Below are 630 nucleotides of genomic sequence, written 5' to 3' on the forward strand. Positions count from 1 at the left end.
GTGTATATACTAAATACAGCGGGAGCGTGTGTATTTCTAGTGTAAGAATGCAGTGGGAATGCAAGCATTCAGACTCACAGTGAGAGAGAGAGAGAGAAAGAGAGAGAGAGAGAGAGAGATAGAGAGAGTGACATGCCGACAGGCTCCAGAGGAGGCAAACACTCTACTGTTTCTGAACGTCTCCACAACAACAATTAGGCTTTAAATATAGAGCCTTTAGCAGCTCTCTGCCGCTGCTGAGGAGCGTGGTGCCCTGAGCCAGGCTGACCTCAGGCTGCAGAGCAGGCAGGGCTGGAGCCGGGGAGCCTGCCGGGCTGGAGTAAGCCTGGGGACAGTGGGAGTACACAGCACCACAGAACAGCTGAGTGAGCATTCTGCAGCCGGCACAAGGGAAAAACAGGCGCGCACACACACACATACACACACACACACACACACACACAGACAAATACACACGTATATATAGATAGGCTGATATATAAAAACACCCGTTTGCACATAAACAGAAACACAGACACACACACACACACACACACACACGGACAAATACACACGTACATATAGATAGGCTGGTATATAAAAACACCTGTTTGCACATAAACAGAAACACACACACAGATACACACACAA

This window comes from Chanos chanos, chromosome 3 (assembly GCF_902362185.1).
Source record: "Chanos chanos chromosome 3, fChaCha1.1, whole genome shotgun sequence".
In the NCBI taxonomy this organism is placed as follows: Eukaryota; Metazoa; Chordata; class Actinopteri; order Gonorynchiformes; family Chanidae; genus Chanos; species Chanos chanos.